The sequence below is a fragment of the Dermatophagoides pteronyssinus genome, unplaced genomic scaffold (genome assembly GCF_027571235.1).
Source record: "Dermatophagoides pteronyssinus isolate colony J.1.1.1.1 unplaced genomic scaffold, Derpt_VIB-CSIC_2022.12 sq0001, whole genome shotgun sequence".
NCBI lineage: Eukaryota > Metazoa > Arthropoda > Arachnida > Sarcoptiformes > Pyroglyphidae > Dermatophagoides > Dermatophagoides pteronyssinus.
Genome location: NW_027461525.1, coordinates 5,484,060 through 5,494,776, shown reverse-complemented (window position 1 = coordinate 5,494,776; position 10,717 = coordinate 5,484,060).

Here is a 10,717-nt window from a genome sequence, read left to right as displayed (position 1 = left end):
TCAGCGAATGAAAAAAACCCAAAAAAAAAACATTGAGGGCAGTTAATGGATGACACTTGTGGGTTAATTGACGAAATGATCACAGATTTTTTTTTCAAATATGATTTGATTTGATTGACCATTGGTCAGTCAGTCAGTCATTAATTTTGTTTTAATTAGGGAAATTCCTTCGTTCGTTCGTTTATCACAATTTTGGCAAGTTTTTTTTTTTGGTATTTTGGCAGCCGTTTTTTCAAATGTCCCAAATTTTTTTTTCTACAATTTTATCATCATCATCATCACAGAAATGAAACCAGGAGAAAAAACATTCAGGATGTTGTCGTTGTCGATGTTAATTTAGAACACAAACATCATAAATATTTATGGCTGGTCGATGGTCAAAAAATACTTTTGTTTGTTTGTTTGTTTCACCCATTCGATTGGTTTGATTGATTGATTTGTGAATCGAAATTTCAATATAATTTATATGAATATTTTTTCGTTGTTGAATGAATCGAGATGTTTGTGTGAGGCGAAAAGAATGAGAGAGAAAAGAAGATTAACATTGGCGGTTGATTTTTGTTTGAAAATTTTCTTTCTTCTTACATTCAATCTCAGACGACAATCCAATCAATCAATCAATCAATGGCTATAGAGAGAGAGAGAGAGAGGGTTTTTCTAATGGTTCAGTAGTGGTTAAAATCAAAGTGATAATCTTCAAGATGAATATTTCAATGATATGTATAGAGTTTGATTTGATACTAAAAAAACAACAACATATCCAAATGAAATTGGATTCGTGTTCGTGTGTGAGGATATTATCATGCCACCACAACCGCAACCACCACCACCACCATCATCATCATGTTTATAACATCAATGACCAGTAGTTTTTGAAGAAAAAAAAAGAAAAAAAAATTCTTCATTGATGAAACACTATGATGAAGAACAAGTCAAAAATTTGTTGATGTTTGTAGGTTGTTAAAACAAACGGATAGTTGCCGTATCTGGCCATAAATCCAACCAACCACACAAACGACGATGATGATGACCAACAGGTGATGTTTTCAGCAAACAACAACACTTGTTTGAAGCAGAAGAGAAACGAAAAGAGAAAGAGAAAAAAAAACCCGTCACTTTATTTGATTCAAAAGAATTCAAACGATGTGAATGATGATGATGAAGAGAGAGAGAGAGAGAGAGAGAGAGAGGTTTATCCTGTAAAAAAAAGAGATGTTTTTTTTTCGTAGGAGAATGTTGGAGAAGAAAGAGTATAATGTTTCTACAGGTGTGTGTGATGTGATGTAGAAGAAATCAAATTGAATTAAACCGAAAGAGCAGAGAGAGAGAAACAAACATCTACAATGTTTGTTGTATTATATTAATAGGGGTTTCACACTAGCAGCAATGTGAATGAAATATTTCAAATGCAATATTTCACTACATTTCAGCCTTATGGACTGAAATATTGCATTTGAAATATTTCATTCACATTGCTGCTAGTGTGAAACCCCTATAATACTTTTTTTTTGAATTTGATTTGACTTGATCATTAATCGATGAATATTGAATTTTGATTTTTGACAGGAAAAAAAATTCATTTGAATTTCGTTTGGTATATTTTTCGAAAGAAAGAAATCGAATGAATGAAAAAAACACGGTAGATTTGCATATAAAATATATAATAAAGCCTATTACTAAGATTAAAGTTAAATGGATATGGATTTGGATTATTAGTTAGTTGATAAAAAAAGAGGATTTTTTTGTTCCCTCGAATCCAATATCCGATCCAAAAAATCTTGTTCAAGATCAATGGTATTGAAAAAAAAACGACAAATCTTCCAAAAATGATTTCAAATTTGATTATATTTACAGTTATATTTTTTCTTATCTTAAATGTTGATCTGTAAATGTAATGCCATCAAAGATCAGGATGATTGTTTGTTTCAATGATGATTATTATTATTTTGGAAAATTTTTTCTAATTATTAAAAAAAAATTGTTTGTAATGAAATGGATTTTGTCAGGAAGGACAACAACAACAAAATAAACTATAACATTTGTATTTGTCCCTGTGTTTTATCATGTGAAATTTGTGTGTGTGTGTGAAATTCATTACAGATATTCGTAAAGGGAGCGAGATTACGAATCGAAAAAATGATGAAAAATTAGAAGAAAAACAAATCAAACCAAAAATTATAAATGTTCCGGTTCGTTATAAATGATGTTATTTTTATTGTTTTGTTTTGTTTTAGGTTTTATTTTCATTGATTGAATATTGATTGATTGAATTCATTGTTTCCTTTGTTTTCAAATCGAGAGAAACAAACAAACAAAAAAATTGATAAATTAATCAAAAAATGTAAACGAAGAAAGAAGAAAAGATCAGATTCACAATGTTACATTGAATTTGATGATGATGATGATGAATTATGGATCATATGATGATGATGATAATGTCATCTTTTTCTTGTTTCCTTGCCAAATCAAAATTAAATCATCATCATCATCATTGAAGGTGCCTTCCAAATATAAATTCCAAACAAACATCTTCTTCATTTACATTTTTACTTATCATAATTATGATAATTCTGAAAGTTTCTTTTAAACGAAAAAAAATGATGAAATAAAGTCACTGAAAAAACTGACAATGAATGATTGAAGAAAAGAAGAAGAAAAGAAAGACAAAAGAAGAGAAAGAGAAATCAATCATGCGGTTCACGTGGTAATCATCATTATGGAAAACGAAAGAAAGTCTCCCACATTCCAAAATTGGTTGTCAGTTTCTGTTTTGTATTGTTTTCTTCGTGAAAAACGCGTGTAATATGATTTATTATTATTGGATGGATGATATTATGGTTCCTGGAGTGAACAAAAGCTAAATATATTGATTGTTGTTGTTGTTTTTTCGAAATGAAATGAAATGAAAAAAAAGATTTATTTTTAGTCAACAAAAAAAAAAAAGAAAAAGGTCATTCTATAGAAAATATGTAAATCCAGCGCTGACTGACCACACAGACTTTTTTTTTGTGTGTGTTTCCATATCCACCATCAAACAAAACAAAGATGTTCCCCAATGATTTGTAATGTTGTTGTTTGTCATAATGCAATTATTATAGTCAACTTTTTCCATTTATTACTTTTCCTCTCAATATGAATTTAGATTATTGATGATGATCATCATTATCCGTAGCCAATGATAATGATCATTACAGGTATTGTTCCTGTTACCTGCGCAACAAACAATTGGTTATTGTTTGATGTTTGATGTTTGATCATTTATTTTGATTTGATGGTCAAATTTTCGACAAAAAATTTTTGTTTTCTTCTTCTTAGGACACACACAATCGTGTCATATGTGACAAACGATTTTTTCAAAAATTAAAATTTGATTTATTTCAATTTTTGTATTTTCAATTTCAATGTCAATCAATCGATCGATCATCAATCGTTTGCAAATACCCGTAAAAAAATCTAATAATAAAAAAATTAATAATTTTTTGGGTCTCTCTCTCTCTCACACACACACATTTGTGAAATCATCATCAAAGAAATTTCTTTCTTCACTTTCACCAAGTGGATAATTATTATTATGATTGCATACTTGCTTCACACACATAGCAAAGTCATCATCATTCACAATATTGGTCCATTGAATAATTTGGATGATGATGATGATGATGATCAAGAGACCTTGTTTTTTTTTCAATGTTTTTTTTTGTTGTTGGAAACTTTCTTTGAAAAGCAACAACAACAAAAATGATTGCTTGTTATTTATGGATGGGTTTTTATCTTCTGTTTTTTTGTTTTGTTTCGGTATCCAGCTACTGTTGTTGTTGTTTGTTGTTTGTAAATGTAATTTCAAAACAGGTAAACATCAATGTTTTGACCCTGTTTGGATAAAAAAATAGAAAAAAAATCTTGAAAACGACTACAGACTTTTGACTTTTTTTTAGATTTTTTTTCAGTAAAATTCTTTCGTAAACACGCTTGATGAAGATGAAGATCAGCAAAGCAATGTTGTTGTTGTTGAAGAAAGTGGACAAATAAAATCATCATTAAAAATCATTGGCATTGGATGGATTCTCAATTGATCACATAATGATGATGATGATGATGATTTTCAATGGATCAATCGAAACAACAACAAACAACAAGCAAACAACAGCAAAACCAAACAAAACGTGATTGGCATTATAGAAAATATTTGTTTTGTTTTTTTGTTTAAATATTCAACAACAACAACAACAACAAAAAACCAACTCTTTAAATGTCATAATCAATGTCAATTGACAGAAAAAACATTTTGATTGACCATCATCATTATTACTTAATTGATGAATATCATCATCATTACCAATATCCGGTGTGTAAATTGAAAAGAAAGAAAGAAATTCCCCAGAAATTCAACAAAAATTTCTTCTTTGTTTTTTGAATTCAAATCAATCAAAAGAATCCAATTATAATGGCAAAAGAAAGATGATGAAGAATTTCCCCAGAAACCAAACAAAAAACAATGAATGAATGCGTTGTAACAGCAACGAATTAAACATTTCAAATTGCCAAGTATTTGATAATTTTTTTAAAATGATGATAATCATCATCAGATATAATAATAAATCACAAATAACATTAGACGGAAATATCATTATCATCATTATTATTATTAAACATTGTTTTGTTTTCAAGGTTACATTTACATTTACAAGTTATGTTCATCATTTGGTGATGCAAAATATTAATAATAAATATTCTCATCTTACAAATTAATCAACAGCAAATGATTATATATGGATGCTTTTGACAGCCTGAAATTGTTCATTATTTTCATTTTTTTTCTGGAAAAACCAACTCTTTGTTCGATGATGATTCTTGAAAATCATTTTTCTCTCTCTTTCGCTTTCCAAAATAGACAAGATTTTCCACCACTCTTTATCACCTGGATTGATTGATTTAGGAATTTTTTTTTGCAGCTAAAATCAATCAAATTAATTTGATATTAATTTTCATTATGAATTCAATGATTTTTTTCATTCAAATACTTTAAAATCGTGACGCTTGATAAATATGCTTGTTAATTCGGATATAACCATTATCATCATTTTTATGATAATCATGATTACGATGATGATGATGATTCAATGATAATGAGATAATCAATGATGGTTTTGTTCAAAAGAAGCAGAAGTAAATGCTATCATCGATTGATCCATCTCAAATAATTATGATAATGACCAATGAATATTTGAATTATTGATTGAATGATGGTTGAATTTTACAAAAAAAACTGTGATTTGTACGTGTTTCAACTATAGTATCAGTTTATCGATTGAAAACAAGAGAGAGAGAAAAAAATGAAGAAAAATTCAATTTTTATTGGAAATTTCCGATGAAAAATGAAAAAAGAAAAAATCCTGTGATTTTCACTTGGAATCATTATTATTCAACACCAAAACACCGAGGTTGTTTCAGTTCCAAAAATCCATTTTTTTCTGCTCCATTACCATATCACGAACCTCTATCTCTCTCTATCATCGTTCATCATATGCTAATGAGATTGAAAAAAATGTCTTATCATTTATTTCAACAACAGCAACAACAGAAGAGAGAGAGAAAAAAATTACATTTAATTTGATATTGACTTCCGATTTCAAGGACATAATATAAATGACGATGATGATCATTTTCGGTACAATTTTTTTTTCTGCAAACACCATTCACACTAATGAATGATGATTTGCATCTATTTTGAATATATTTTTAAACTTTTCAAAAAAACATCTTGACAAAACGAAATGAAACACCCCATCAAGTTTTACATTGAAAATTTAATATTTTTGAAAAGAAAAATGATTTTTACTTTTTGATTTTTGATTTTGTTAATAAAAATCATACCTGTCATTATTCATTGAATTTCAACAAACAAACAACATCTGCTCCTTTCGGTTGTTGCACACTTATTTTTTGTTTATTGATTTCCATACAAAATCCAAAAAGGTAAATGAAAATGATCAACTAAATACCGGAACACAATGGATCAGATTTTGTTGTTTTAAACAATGTTGTTTTAGTTGATTGATTTTTGATCAAAAATCGGATTAGACCAATTTTGCTTGTTTGTTTCCCTCTCTCTCTCTCTTTCCCCAATAATTGATTATGCAAATAAATGTCGACTAATTGGTTATCCATAGTCGACCAATATTGATTTAATTCAAATCTGTAACCGAATCAAAAAAGAAAAATATCGTTCAAAAAATTTTCACATTGAACATTTTTAAAATTCATTTACTTCGCCACAAATATTAAGGTCATTCGTCGAAGTTGAATATATTCATCATATATGGCAATTATCGATGACTATATTGATAAATTTTTTTTGCAACAACAGCAAAAAAAATTTTAAAAAATTTTAAAATTTCCAAAAAACACAAAGTTTCCTTGACATTGTTCAAAATTGTTGTTGAAAAATTTCTTGGTGGTGAAACATTGTCAAGTTTGAATGACAATGGTTATCATTGAATTTTGTTTGTTTGTTTTGATGAATTAACGTTTAATTAATTAATCAGGAAAAAAAACGAAATTCTTGATGATTAAAACATCATCAACAAAAAATTGACATTGAAATAATGACAAAAATGAAATGAAATGAAATTCATCCGGATTATTCCGGTTCTATTTGAACAAATTTTGTTGAACAAAATAAAGAAAGAAAAACCTGTTGCTATTTTGACAATAATTGTATAGGATTGCTGAAAAAAATAACATTTTTTCTAAAGGAAAAAATAGTAAATTCAGTTTGATCAAACGAAAGAATATGAACACAACCATACACCATACACCATATCAACAAATCAGATTAGATCAAATCACCAATCACCACAACAAACCATTCAAACCATTCAAACATGCAATAATCATAACCAAAGTTTGAAAAATAAAAAGTGTGAGTGACCTTATCACACACTGGACTTTTTTTATCACATACGTAAGGAATTTTTTTTCAAATTTCAAATTTCAAACAAACAAAGGTCATTCCACTTTTTTTGATTCCAGGTTTTTTTTCTGATTTTAATTTGATTTGATGGTAGTAAATCCAGATTATTATTGTAATTTCATCATCATGATAATCATATGTCAACGGTCGATCGTTAGAGGTCATTACTAATATGATGTGATTTTTGATGCTTATAATAGCCTCAAAATTGAATGAATGATGAAATGTTGATTTTGCATGTAACTAATACAAATTTACAACAACAACAACAACTCAACAGCGAATCTAATCATTGAATTTTTCATTGAAAATAATAAAAAACGAAAGCCTCATCAAAAATGAAATGAATGGGGAAAAAATAACGCAATGCAGAAAAGAGATGCTCTTCATGTCACATACACGCATATGTGTGATTGAACAACAACAACAACAACAAAAAGATTCCTTGCCTTGATGATATTGTCCAACTATAAAATATTTCTTCGAAAAAAAATGGTCGAATTACTTTCAAGAGTATTTCATTTTTTTTTTTAAATTATGTTCCGTTTGATATTCACAAAAATCATTTGCATTATGAAAACATTATCACCATTTTTCCACGACATACGTGATAGCTGGATCATTTTATTTGGGAAAAAAAATTTTTTGCGTTTGCGTTTTTTGTTTATATTGAAATTCATGTTTTACATTCATTCAATTAAGCAACAAAAAAATTTTTTATTGGAATTTTATTTAAAAACAAACGAACGAGCGAAAACATTTGTTGCGTGTTGAGGATTGATATTTTGTTTTCCATTAAAAAAAAAACTTTTTAAAAAAACAAAGATTCTGGCCACTACATATCCATAAAACAAACACGTCCTGTACATTTCATTAATGATGAATTAAATCATGTCAGTTTTTTTATATAGATAAAAAATTGATAAATGTTAATTTTTTTTATTTTTCCGTCGAAATCCTCAAATGAATGGCCCGAAAACCGGACATGTACGGGAAACATGTTTCAGAAAAATCGAAACAGTTGTCAAAATGATTGAAATGAAAACAACAACAGCAAAAACCGTTCATGTCCGAATTTTTGTTGTTGTTTTTCGATTGCCAACGATAATTGAAGGCCTTTTCCGGTAATTTTTCGTCAATAAAAGTTTCGAAATGAAAAATTAATTTCTTTATTTTATTATCGTTATCGTTATCATTATTACTTTGCCTATTTTCTTTCACCTAGTTATTATTTTTCTTCGTTACAATCATCATCTATCCATGTCGAAAACGAACGAAAAACATCATTCGAAATGTAATAATAATAATTGATTGCCAAAATGTATAATATCATCATGTAATATGTACACATTCAAAAGAAAGAAAATGATTACTGTTTTTTCTTTCTGCCATTAAAAAACAACAACAAAAATTGATTTACAAGTTGAACATAAGGTTGCTGCTTGTGTCAGGTTAAGGTTTTTTTGTTTTTTCTTCATCAATTTTCCCATTTACACGACGCAAGAATCATTCGGTTTGACAATGAAAAAGAATTTGAAATTTTTTTTAATTTCCAAAATTAAATTTTCATTCAAAATTTACAAAAAAAAAAAACAAGTTTGTGTGTGTGTGTGTGAATTGTCATTTCTGACAAATTCTCAATGATAAATGATTATTGCGCTTGTGAATTTCAGCAACAAGATATGAATGATGGACCATACCATCATTGCATTCATCTAAGGTTATCAGCCAATTTTTCAAACGATAAAAATATCCTTGATCCTATGCTTTAATTGTCCAGCCAAGCAACAAACGAAAAATTTGTCAATTGTTTTTGTTACAACAATTTTTATCCCAAAAAAACAAAACTTTCCAAAGAAGAAAAAAATTAATTCGACATTGTAAACATGATGATTGAATTGAATTGAATTGCAAAAAAAAAAAACATAATGATGATAATCATTTTCGATGTTTCGATAGTATATGTCGGTTACGAAACAATCGATTATTTATTATTACAATGATGATGATTTTGATCATCATTAGACATTGTTATTTTATTTTAATTTTGTTGTTGTTGTTGTTGTTGTTATGCAAAACCATTCGCTAAGTCAATTTCAACAACAACAACAACAACAAGATAATCGCATTGTCAAATTGATATTATACAAGGATGATGATGAAAATGATGATTTTTTTGTTTGTCCATTGTAGACAAACGTAAAAGAGAGGGAGAGGGGGAAGAAAATTTCCATTAAATAATGATTATCGTCAAAATGATTTAATAACAATCAAAAAAAAGTACCGTACCTGATTGATTTTTTTTTAAAATGAATTTTTCAAAATAACACGTGTGCACCCAAACCGAAAAATTCATTTATTGTCATCAATCATTTAATGGATTGTTCGTTTTCGAGGAAAAAAGAAATTCAATTATCATCAAGTTTATAATCATTATCAAATAAGAATTCAAAAGAAGATATTTTTTGAAAATGTTTATTTTTAACTCTTTATCATCCTCATCATTATCAACAATAAATTACCCGTTTATTTCGATTAATAATGATAATTATTATTTTATTTTCTTTTTTAAAAAAAATCTACAAATATTTATGGTTGACGATCATCACACCAACAACAACATAGATGAAGAATATCCTTGTGTAGTATTTTTAATTAACGGATAAGAAGAAAAAAAAAGCTTGGTGAAAATTAAATTTTGTTTTGTTTTGTTTTTTTAAAAAAAATTGAAGGTTCATGGTTGTCATCCAAAGTTTGCATCTCTCATTTTATTATTTTTAACTTCTTTTTTTTTTTTTTTTTTTTTTGTTAACGCGTTCGCTACCGGAGATTTCGAAAAACACATAGAACTACAGCAAATAAACTACGCATATATGCGTCGCTGGTAGCGAACGCGTTAATAAATCCATTTTGAAATGTGTTTATTGAGATGTTGTTGTTGTTGTTGTTGTTTTTGGAAATTTCCCCAGAAAAATAATGATTAATCAAAAAATGGGAAAATTTAACAAAAACGCACACACACAAAAACATACATTTCAACAGGTAATCAATCAATCAATCATTTTAATTTTATTTCATTTCCGCCACCAAATTGCCTAAAAATGATTTTCTCTCCCTCTACCAAATGATGAACAACAACAACAACAATTTTTGTTTGGAAATTTCCAATGATAATCATAAAAAAAAAAATTTTTTTTTCATTTTGAATCCAAACACGGACAGAATTTCAATCGAATAAATGAATGAATGAATGATATCATTTTTTAACACATACTACCCCCTACTACAAAATTGAATCAAATAAAAATCACATCAAGCCTTCTCGCATCACATTTTTGGGGTTTTTTTCATTTCTAATTTTACGTACATTTTTTTCCACTAATCAAATGTTGTGGATATGTAAATGAGAATTTTTTTTCAAAATGAGATAACTATTATCAATGAATGAAAGGGAAAAGGGAAAATCATTTTGAAATTTCCATTTTTTTTCATTCATTCATCGCCAACGTCTTTGTATACAAGAATGGCTTAATTTCATTCAGAAAATAGAAAAAAAACATCTTTCCCAATCGAATTAATGGGAAAAGCAAAAAATATATATTCTATTCATGGTCAGCTTTTTTTTGATGAATTTGATGCGGAGGTTTTTTTTTCGTTATCCCTTCTTATCCACGATAATCGTCATCATTGCATATGCTATTAAGCTTTGTAAATACGTTGGTTGAATGAAAAACAAAAAAAATC